We start from the raw sequence: 11865 nt of genomic DNA, 5'->3' as shown, positions 1-11865 counted from the left end.
TGACCTCTGTAGAAGTCTATCTATTAGCCCAATAATGAAACTAACAGCATGGTCAAAGGTTAATAGATTTAAGCCTTTTCTAGTGCTTCTGAAAATATAAATTTTTTATTTATTAGAATTTCTTTATATTCGCCTTTTAGCTCCGAATTAATTTTTTTAATTGTAAGAACGGATCACATACATAATTTATGACTTAATAAAATGTACCTAATAAAGTGGCATTTGAGTGTAGATCGCACCACTTAAACATTAAAATGAAAGTAGTATGCCTAATGACGTATAGTACTGATAATAGAAAAATCTTCTTGAGTAGAGTAACAATGTATTTGTACTGTAGTGGTAACTAAATGTATTGATGTATATATTTTGAGTCCAATTATTTACTTGTGGAAAGTAGCTGTGTAATAAAAATACATCCCACTGGTTGTTATTGCAAAATAACCCCCTTTAGGGTGGATACAATTGATGCACTTGGTCAAGGTTCATATTACTTCTTACTATACTAAAATAATAAACAAGCATGGTAAAACTGAGAAAACTATGTTGTCAGCTTCAGTTCCGTTCACAGATATGATAGTGAACTTGCTAGTAAGTGCCTCAAACAGAACTCAAAGATCTGATGTGTCTCCTGGAAAACATTGGCGAATCCAGTGAATATTTCATCAGATTGACAGCATACTTTCCAGATTCGTATGCAAAATGCATTAGCTGGTCAGTGAACTGCGCTGTCTGGGGCTGGCCATGGAAACCGAATTGCTGAGTTACACTGGCACAGCACTTTACAAACTCACACAATAACACTTCATGAAATCCATTCTGCCAAGTTTCAGAATAATCACAATAAATCAGCTCTTCTTCACTTCTCAGACATCATTGTCAAATGTCATGTTTGAAGTATCTATCACAGTTAGTGGATGAAGGCAGTTCATACAGCAGAACAAAAGTGGGTCTTGTATTGTGGGTGGGCATCGTTTTGCATCTTCTATATATAAAACCTTTGTGTAATGAGGAAGAAATCACTGAAAGCGCTCTCTTATTTTGCTCTGAATTGCATATTTTATTAAAAGGAGTGGAGGAAAACATTATGGATGTGCTGACTGTTCAGAGACACAGAGCACTTCAAGAAGACTCAGTCTCAAGCTCTATGGGACAGCAGGGGTTTATTCTACATCACAATGTCTTACTTCTGCTTTGTTGCCAGCTCTTGCGTGCCAACGAGGTGCTGATGCAACTTTCAGGGGACACATGACAGTGTGTGTATGTGTGTGTGCGTGTGAGAGAGAGCCTGTGCCAACACTCTGTTTTGAATGCCCCCCTGAGCCTGAGCTTATGTGTCAAATAAAAAGACATCAATGCCTTCACACATACACGGCAGATAGAGAGATGTGGCATAAATGAACAATGATTAACAATGTCTTAAAATAACTTTCAATCAGAGAGTTCTGAGCGGAAGCACATAAAGCCTAATGGAAGATAAACTCTAATACATATAGCTCTGGAAAAACACTCTTTACTCACCCTTAAATGGTTCCAAGCTGAGTTTCTTTTATCTGTTGAACACTAGGAAGATATATTGAAGAAAGCTGAAAACATGTGACCAAATGTTTACTTTTTCCAACATTTTTACTAAATACTATACCTTCTTTCCTATGAAACTCATAAAGGTTTGAAACAAGCAAAGAGTAAATAAATTATGTTTCACTTATAGCAGGATTGGCATGCTGTCCCGGGAGAGAACCCTGAGCTCGGAGATATTTGAACCCAGGGCTCCTGCCCGGTCAATAAGCATATCAGGAGATCCGAGATCAGGTACTGTAGGTCTCGAGAGCTCCCCCTTTGGAAAAGGGAGGAAAAAGAGGAGATGGGGTGGAAGGGGGGATTCTTCTAAAACAAAGATAGAGCAGTAAGGAGAAAAGGATCCATTTATTGTAAACTAGGATCACTCTTATTGGATTATTACTGATTACAGATGAGCTGTCAGTCGTGCTCAATCATATTTACGTGCTCCTCTCGAAATTAGTTTATGAAACTTCACTTTTTAGGGTGTGAACTACCTCTGTAAGAAACCACTTAACAAGTTTTTTCTCTGGATTTACTGGATTAACAAGGAACTTATTTTATTTAATATTTGTTTCAACCCAGGCTTATTCTGAAAATATACCACTGTATTAGGCCCATAGCCAGCCTGGTAAAAGGGGTAATTCTTTTTCCTTAAAATATGGACCTTTTACAGTTATTAGCATTATTTTCTATTTAATAATACACTTTTAAGCACAATTTTTTGCTGGATTAGCTTTTCAGATGGTCATCAATCACACTTTTTGATGTACTAAAAACATTTACTAAAGATTTAGAAGAAAAATAATATGATAATATGAGAATAATACTTCAATAATACTAATAATACTTCACATGCAATTTTTTTAAGTTTGTTGTTCAAGTTTTAAATAAAAAAAACTAACCTATTGTCATTTATTAGGCAAACACAAACTAGCCAGTGCATTCAACTTTCCTCACTCACGCTGAAGCAACAGCCAAAAGAGGATTCCACATGGTCTTAAAGCCTTCTTTCATAACTCACAATTTAATATGACATAGCAGTCAAAATAGGACTAATGAGCTTGTGTATGGGATACTTTCTGGAACTTTGTCAGTGAAGGGTGGGTCTTTCGAACAAAAATGTCATTTTACTCAAAAACATAACTATATATTGTAAACCCAAATAAATTGTCTGGTCTCTCTTTTTTATTGAGCTGTATATTTCAACAGAAAGCGTGTTTTAGGTTTTTCAAGGGCCAAAATTGTAAAAATATGCACTTTTATATATTTTTTCCCTCTTTGTGCATGAATGTAATGAAGGACTGGGTCAGTTAATTAGTGGAAGTGATATGACGGTGTGAAAACTGACAGAAGCCCCAGTTCAGAGACTGAAGAGCCCATCTCGACAGCTGTGCTGCTTTTAATCTCACAGACAGAGGCAGACAAACTAATGAGTTGGAATTCAGTATCAAAGGGTCATGGAAGGTAAAGCTTTATTCAAGCATGCCTTTTATGTTTGACTACAGACAAATTCAAACGTAAACAAGACACTCAGAAGACTCTGAATGACTGATTTTGTAACTGTGCAGCCATCAGGGCCAAATATTACTCTAAACATATGACAGCAGGTTTTCTTAGGAGACCGTTTGATGTTGCACAGTGACTAGCAATCCCGGTTAACCAATTTCTAAGCCTAAGGGATATTACTGACAAGTACTGAAGCTGTTTTTATGTTGGAACTACTACTTTTGTACTATTAAAATTTTCTGTATCTCAAAATCTGCACAAGATCCCTTTTTTAAAATAGGATGCATGCAAATTAACATGGTTTATGTTACTGAAGAACCTTTTATGTTCAATTAAAGTAAAACCTTTCAAAACACTTGAAAACATTATTAAAGACCAGATTTATTTAAACCAGCATTACTATTGACTTCACTGGAACAAAGTTTGTAATTAATTTACTGTATAGCTCCCTGTTAGCTTTATAAACAGTTCACAGAAAGCACTTATCCTCTGATAGTATTTACACAGTTTTTGCTCGTAATTATTTGCAGATGATGCTTATTTTCAGTCCAATGTGAGCATTTACATCTATTTAGACTCCTTTAATTTGATCCAAGGGGTCTAGGAATAATATCTAGAATATGTAATATTTATTTAAACAATAAACTTTTATTTAGTTTTCATTCATTCATTCATTCATTCATTCATTCATTCATTCATTCATTCATTCATTCATTCATTCATTCATTTTCCTTCATTTATTTTCTCTTTGGCTTGGTCCCTTTATTAATCACGGGTCGCCACAGCAGAACAAACCTCCTATTTAGTTTTCCTGTATTTTAAAAACATGATTAAATTGTTATTTGACATGATAACACAACACTTGGTGGCAGGGATTATTCAAAGTCCTTGTGAAATCAAATTTACAGTTTATTTTGCTAGCTCACATTGTTATTCTTTAGGTGATGTGGTGAATTAGCTCAAAGTGAATTCAAGATTAATTTGAAGGGGGCTTCAAATAATCGACTTTTTAAACAAACAAATTGTCCAGCTATCATTTTCAGCAAACATTTTTTTTGTTTTGTTTTTAAAAGATGTCTAATAGATGTCTAATAGATATCTAAACATAGTCATCTTGGCTAAAACAATACTAAATTAAGCTGTCAGTGAAAATCTAATAAATGTCTAGGAATAGGCCAAAACTAGACCAGTCATCAAATAAAAAGAAATGAATGACTACACATATAAAATCTCCCTAATCTGTATTTAATGGTTGATCTATTTTTGTGCTATTCTTAGATGTCTGTAAGATTTTTACTGTCAGCCCAAATTTAGCCTTGTTTTAGCCAAGCTCTCTACACTTAGATTTCTATTAGACATATATTAAAAACAAAATTGTTTGCTGGGTTCATATGAACAGTTGACTTCAGCCATGGCTATTGCTATCAAATATTAAAAACCCATTTATGTTTAAGCAGGGTAACAAGATCGAAGTTCAAGGCATTAGATTCTCAAATATGCACAGGCACCTTTCTTTATGCAAAATCACACTTTACAGACTAACCTAACAGAAACTAACACCTAACACAAACACACAATCATACAGGTTATAGAAAAAGTAAAGAGTTTGAGAAAGTGTAATGATGTAAAAACCTTGGATTCTGTGAGACCAAACCATTCATTCATTCATTCATTCATTCATTCATTCATTCATTCATTCATTCATTCATTCATTCATTCATTCATTCATTCATTCATTCATTCATTCATTCATTCATTCATTCATTCTTATTCTTTTCAGCTTAGTACCTTTATTAATTTGGGGTCACCACAGCGGAATGAACCCCAAAGACCAAACCAAGCAAACCAACAATAATCAATTAAACCCTTCTTTGGTTTCTTTAGGGTTAAGTTTAATTTACACCAGATAGTGGTAATCTGGAGGCATTACTCGCGTTCCTTGTGTGATGTGAAGAGCTCCCTCTGTTGAGCTGGGTTCCTAAATGGTTAGCTGCTGATTGGCTCTTTGTTCTGTGCGGCTTGGAATGGGATGGAGTCTGTTGTTTCAAATTTGAGGCGGCAAAAGGACTAGTTGTGTTGAATTCTGGTTTCGCAGCGCACTAAATTTAACTGGACACTCGACGGGAAAGAAACAAAGAAAGAAAAGTTATGGAGATGGGAACATTTGTGCTGTTATCTCATTTTTGCCATGTCCATGCCTGCTCCCTGGACCTGAAGAGAAGCTGACCTGAACTAGAACAAAACAACTGTCTCTCTCGGGGTCAGTGTCGGTTCTCAATCTTCTATGGTGCCGCCCTAGTCACCAGTCTTTATAAGGATGGTTTTGTACCACCCTCAGGAGCTGAGGTGACCAATGAGAAAGTTACCTTCCCAAGGCAAGTCTATTGTTGAGAAGCTTGGTGATTTGCATATGCATTCTGGGTGAATGCTGATGCAGAAATGTTTAAAGTTACTTAATATGTGAAAATGTTGCACACGTATTAGCATAAAATGTAAACTATCATCCAGTGCACCAAATTAGCTCTGCAGGGACATCAGACATGAACCATCTATGATGGCAGGAGCATTAAAACCATAATATTAATACATGAATAGGAGACGTGTTGCAAAACACCCGATTACACATAAAGGGTTACATGAAAAAAAAAAAAGTGTATATATATATAAGTCTCAAGAAGTTGAATAGGAACTTAACCATGTCTCTGTCTATTTCCAAGTTATTGTGTTGTACAGTAAATAACTTTGGAATCATATTACACATTTTGACGATGTATTATTTGTTGAATAGAGCAAATGATTATGTCTGATCGATCACATCCATTACAGGTGAGCAATTAATATGTGCTAAATTAAATTAATTCACTGAAAAAAAACATGTTTGTTTTGGTAATCTTCAAAGTCTGATCTTCAGTTCAGACACAATATTCTTAACCATGCCCCTCTTACCGTTACTATTAAGTTGGAAGTACATCAACACACTGAAATAAAAGCTCAGCTTTAAATGTTAATTCTCTATATAATGCTGTTTTTTGCAGCAAGTTTTAGTGCTACAGTACAAACTAAAATGCTTTATTGTGTATCTAAATGCACTATTAAAATCGACTTACAAATAGTGTTTGAATCCCAGCTTTATAGTGAGATGAAGAAAAACAGCATGCAGCATGTCAGCAGAAGATTACAGCAGTCAGTGTAGATTATAGTCTAAAAACTTTCCTTGCGGGAGGCTTCTAATTCATCTTTGCGAAGTGCAAAAGACAAATGGATTTATTTAAAATGTTAATCACATGTTTTGCGCACACTGATTTGATTGTGTGAGACGGCGCGAGAGGAAGAGTTGTAATTCTGTAGGTGTCTGGCGCTTTCGCATTTCAGTGCATAAAAGTTTGATTGCTCTCACTCAATGCAGTGTTTCTCCTGGATTATTTATTAAGTGGGCAGTGGCTGTTTATCATACGGCTAATCCGCCTCAGCACAGGTAAAGGCTAGCGGCTGTCTGCACACTCATCAACCCTAATAAATCTCTGCACTCGTGAGCCACAGCAGGACAGACACATCTCATTCCTCTCACTCCTGCTGGGAGGTCCAGAGAGGTCGTGCGGTGCAGAGCTCTATTTGTTTGCCTGGAACAAGATCTAAAGGAGTGTAGCTGCACATACTCTCATATCAATCTCATATTCATCTGTTTTGTTGCTATTTTTGTATTTGATCACAGAGACTGTGCATTAAAGGCTGTAGAAAATCTACAGAAAATAATAATGATCATGTAATTGTGCTATTCAGAAAGATTATGTTTGCTGTTTAAAAGAACACTGTTCACTAAGAACAAAGTGCTTAAATGTAGCTGATTTGCACTTGCTGTTTGCATTGCGCTTGCAAATAGAATTATGCAAATGCTCTAACTGTGATAAACACAGCAGCACAAATCTTCTATGAATGTAGTTAACATGGCATAATTGGCCATTATGCAGCAACTGGAATTAGATTGCATTAACAGAAATACAGAAATATTAATACTAAAGTCCCTTGAGCTGATTGTCATTTTAGTCAATAACTCTAAAATCTGGTGCCAGTTGCTTGTATGAAATACATTATTAATTATCATTATAATATGGTTTTCATGCTTCATGTGTAAAGCGGTGGTGTAATGCCCGAGTTCACTATAGAAAGGCACTGGATCGCAGGATTATCAAAACACGTAGATTTATTGATAACACTTACATGGATGAACACATGAAGGACATGAGGTAAAAACAGACATCAATATAGAGAGAATACCGGACGATGAATGACTAAACACAGTGACTATAAATGCACTGGGGATGATGACACTGATTACATACAGGGGATGAACACGTGATGAACATAATGACATGGCAGGAACTAGAACAAAGGAGCACATGGGGATGGTCACATGACAAAAAACAACACACAAGGAACACAGGATGTGACAGGTGGGTTCTTAGAAACATAGGTAGAGATACAGCCATTTTACCTTGTATGTGTTCTTTAATCAGTTCCTAATCTATTTTACCCCTTTTTCAAGATTTAGGATGTCTTTTGTGTTTCCAAAATGTGTCTGAAGTGTTTCAGCTCAAAACACCTATCAAATTATTTATTATACCTTTAAAATATTAAACACAGTGTACTTCTGTACACAGTGTAGCTGTTTTTGTTGCCTGTGCCTTTAATTCTAGTTCTCCCCACCCATCGTCCTCACGTGTCTGTCAGAGTGTGCCTCAATCTCGGGCTCCGCTGCGTCAGATAAACTGCAGTGACAGACATGAAGGAAGCAGATCTCACGTAACGCTTTTGTGAAATACTACAGTAAGAACATTCCCAATGATTATTTGATGTATTTGTTGTGGCGTTCCAACGATGAGTCACACACAATGGGCTCTATTTTGACGATCCATGCGCAAAGTGCAAAGCACAGGGCGCAAACGCATTTAGGGTGTGTCAGAATCCACTTTTGCCAATAAAAATATGGAAAAATCCACTGTGCGCCGTGGCGCATGGTCTAAAACAGTTGAGCTTATTTTCTTAATGAGTTATAGGTGTTTTGAGAATAAACTAATCAGAGCCTCATCTCCTATTCCGTTTAAGAGCCAGTTGCGTCGTGCCATGGTGCATTTGCTATTTACATGACGAGTTTGTAAGTGGAAAATCTAACCGTCTCATTTGCAAGAAAACAGTTAAACAGGGCAGCTGCAGCGCGAGAATGAAAGATAAGGCCTCATTATCTACTTTTACTTTTGCTCTCGTGGATAGGAAAACCTTGTAAGCACAGACATCAATTAGCCTATAAATCATTAATTTCGTTTGTTAAGCGCAAATATTTTTTTCAAAACTACACATTATAAATAATTTATTAAGCATAATCTAGTGAATTCATTATCTGCTAAGCATTAACTCTACATTAATTAAAGTTAGTAAGCAGTTTATAACTGCACCTACAAATGCTCTATTCTTGGCTTATAAGCACCAATATATTGTGTTTAATAATTGTACTTTCATACTTTGTTAATGATTTATTTTTCATTACTAAATTAAGTATCGCATCATTTACAAACCATTTGTATTTAAGAGTAGTTGAGGGTTTTTAGGATCATTTAGAATGAGTTAGTAAATGATTAATAAACTATTGAAATCAACGTTTATATGTCTTATTATTCAGGCATATATTAATGGTTACTATATATGTTAATAATTGCTTTATTAACTCAATTTCATCTAGTTTTGTGACCTAATCTAAAGTGAGGACTTTTCATGCTTTATAAATCCCTTATAAACAACAAATAAAGGCTCAGTTAAATTCTGAACAGGAAAAATGACGTTATTCATTCCTATTCATTTAAAGATACACACATGAAACTGTACTTCAAATGAAAAATAAATCTTTGCAACCTTACCTAAAATAAAATCACTGTAGAGTTTAAAAATTGCATCTTACTACATTGTTACATTATTATATTGTTTTAGTTGTTTTATCCAGTTTTATGTCGTATTTGGCGCTCCTGTTATTCAGCAATGTCTAAACTTTACAGTCATTTTACTTTTTAAATAAGATTGCAAGGATTGTTGTTCATTTGATTCTGAGCCTTTATTTGTCATTTATGAGGGATTTATAAAGCATAAATAGTCCTCACTTTAGATAAGATCACAAAACTGCATGAAGTTGAGTTAATAAAGCATTTATTAACATATTAGTTAACTATTAGTATATGCCTGAATAATAAGATATATAAATGTAAATTTCCCCTCAAAAACCCCTCAACTACTCTTAAATACAACTGGTTTGTAAATGATGCAATATTTAATTTAGTAATGAAATATAAATCATTAACAAAGTATGAAATTACAATTTTAAGCACATTATATAGGTGCTAATAAGTCAAGAATAGAGCATTTGTAGCTGCAGTTATAAACAGCTTACTAACATTTATTAATGCGTAGTTAATGCCTTACAGATAATGAACTCACTAGATGCTAATGCTTAGTAAATGATTCATAGTGTGTAGTTATTATAAAGTGTTACCAACCATCTACTGTAGCTGTTTGAATATTCATCTGAATCATACAAGTCAGTATATAATAGGCTACCTGTTTCTCTTTTTTTCTACAGCTCTTTCTATTCAATCACATCTTATTTCATTTTACAACTACACGAGGTGGAAATCATAAAATATAACTCTTAATCACATTATCTGAATCCTTTATCATTTGTATAGTACTGCTCTACACTGTCAATGATCCAGTGTAGGATCCTAGCAACATACAATGCGTGGGCAGAAAAAAAAGTTCAATTTAAGTATGCAAACACTCACACAAGAGTGTTTGGATCTTTATTGCAGTGATTATGTGTGTGATGTGATGCTGAGGCTTCTTACATGTTTACCTTTCCATTTTTTAATTCTTTAAACCAATTTAGTGTGTTAAACTCCTAATGGAAATCACCTTTATGACATTACATATGATTGAAATAGAAACAAAAGAATGAGGATTTTCATTGTTTTAAGCCGTTTTTATCACTTCCTGTTTTTGGGCTGAAAAATCTGTTTCACAGCCTGAGAAGCAGATTTTCGCAGTGCAGAATGACAAGTTTTTCAAACTCCATCAGATCACTTGGTTTTCACTTGAAGCTTGTTTAAAGATGTTTAAAACACCATAACATTGTAAGCTAAAGCTAAAGATAGTCAGCGTGTGACCCTGTGGAGAACCAATGTGCAATGTCTCCTCCAGCCAGTGGTGTAAAGTAACATTATAAATACTCAAATTATTGTAATTGAGTAGTTTTTCTCAGGAATTGTAATTTACTAAGTAGTTTTAAAAATATGTACTTTTACTTTCCCTTGAGTACATTTTTAGTGCAGTATCTGTACTTTTACTCCACTAATTTACTTCAACCTGCAGTCACTACTTTATTTTTTCTTGTCTATAAGGATTAGAAAAATCAGTCCTGTGACTCCAATCCAATCAAATCACACATAGAAAATAAATCACATCATAATAGCCTACCTCAAGTCATGAGCGATTTATAAATGCAGCAAACTTTAGAAGCATTAAAAGTGTCCAAGAAGGTGTCTAAAATCTTTACATGCATTGACCCGCATGTCACTAATGGGAAAATTACAGATGTTTACTGCATGATGACTGAAATGGCCTTAAACACCCAGCAGGAACAAAAGAACTCAACATTATGTCAGATTGACGTTGTACCCAAACGTCGGGGGGACATTTTGTTTGGAAATGAAAATTGGTTTGACGTCAGAACTCAATGTCAGGTCTACGTCAATATCCAACCTAAAATTAGCCAAATATCAATGTCTAATGATGTTACAGCTTGACATTGTGTGGACATTACCACTATGACGTCTATCAGATGTTAGATTTTGGTTACCATACCTGGAGAATAAATGTCAATATCTGACATCAATATGGCGTTGGTTTAAGATATTGGTTTAACTGGATTTTGGTGAGTTTCAATCAACCTAAAATTGACCAAATATCAACGTCACATTGGGCATCAAAATAACGTTGTCCTTAGACGCTGGCTAGGCATTGAACTTTGGGCACCTGACGTTAAAAACCTAAATCCAAGCTAATTTTAACATCTCATGATGTTGTGTGCCTGCTGGGCTATGACTAAATGCACTACAGAATGTTACGTTTACACACCCACAAACTAGATGTAAATGCATCATCTTTTTACAGCATAATACTCACTACTCTGGAGTACTTTTAAAAGGGCTACTTTTTACTCATACTTTGAGTAATAATGACGACAGGTACTTTTACTCTACTTGCACTACATTTTTAGACAAGTAATGGTACTTTTACTTAAGTATGATTTTTTAGTACTCTTTACACCATTGCCTCCAGCACATCCCAAATACATTCAATTTATTGATGGCCAATGCATATGTGAAAATAAAGCTTTCTTTTACAATCTGAGCACAACAAATCTTAGCACTGTCATCCTGGACTATTATTGTTAAAGTGGTCCCTTGCAATAGCACGGTTCACTTTTCGCAGCCTTGCAGATTTTTTTTTTCATGTATTTTGACATGCTTTTTTACAGTGCATTGTATTCTGCGCCTGATTAGCGAATCTCCTCTGTGCTGAGTCTTCTGTACAGTACAGAATGCGTTCAGCTTGCCAAATTTACATAAATCGTAGGGTGACTCTAACGTGCTGTACTGTATGTTTGCTCTGTATGTTCTCCCACAAAACCTTCTGCACCGTTAAAGGCATCTGCGGTAGTACCCAAAAGGCAGAGCCAGATGCTAACCATCGCACAAA

The sequence above is a fragment of the Danio rerio genome, chromosome 17 (genome assembly GCF_052040795.2).
Source record: "Danio rerio strain M-AB ecotype USA chromosome 17, GRCz13ab, whole genome shotgun sequence".
In the NCBI taxonomy this organism is placed as follows: Eukaryota; Metazoa; Chordata; class Actinopteri; order Cypriniformes; family Danionidae; genus Danio; species Danio rerio.
The sequence above is the reverse complement of the archived record's forward strand: the minus strand, read 5'-3'. Positions refer to the sequence as shown.